Below are 221 nucleotides of genomic sequence, written 5' to 3'. Positions count from 1 at the left end.
GCCTCGGCCCCCTCCCACGGGAGCCAGATTGTGGGCTTCCCACAGCCCTTTGCCTTCCCCCCCCAGCCCAGCTCCAGGAGTTTGCTGGGACCGCGCTTGCCTCCCCCGTCCCACGCCCGGGCGCAGCCGAGCGGCGTCCGCGCCTTCCAGGGGAACCTCTCCGGGAAGACTGGCTACTCTCGGTAGCCAGAGATGTTAAGCGGTAAATCTTGCAGCAAATG

Source organism: Pygoscelis adeliae, unplaced genomic scaffold, assembly GCF_000699105.1.
Source record: "Pygoscelis adeliae isolate BGI_AS28 unplaced genomic scaffold, ASM69910v1 Scaffold329, whole genome shotgun sequence".
NCBI lineage: Eukaryota > Metazoa > Chordata > Aves > Sphenisciformes > Spheniscidae > Pygoscelis > Pygoscelis adeliae.
Note: the sequence above shows the minus strand (reverse complement) of the source record.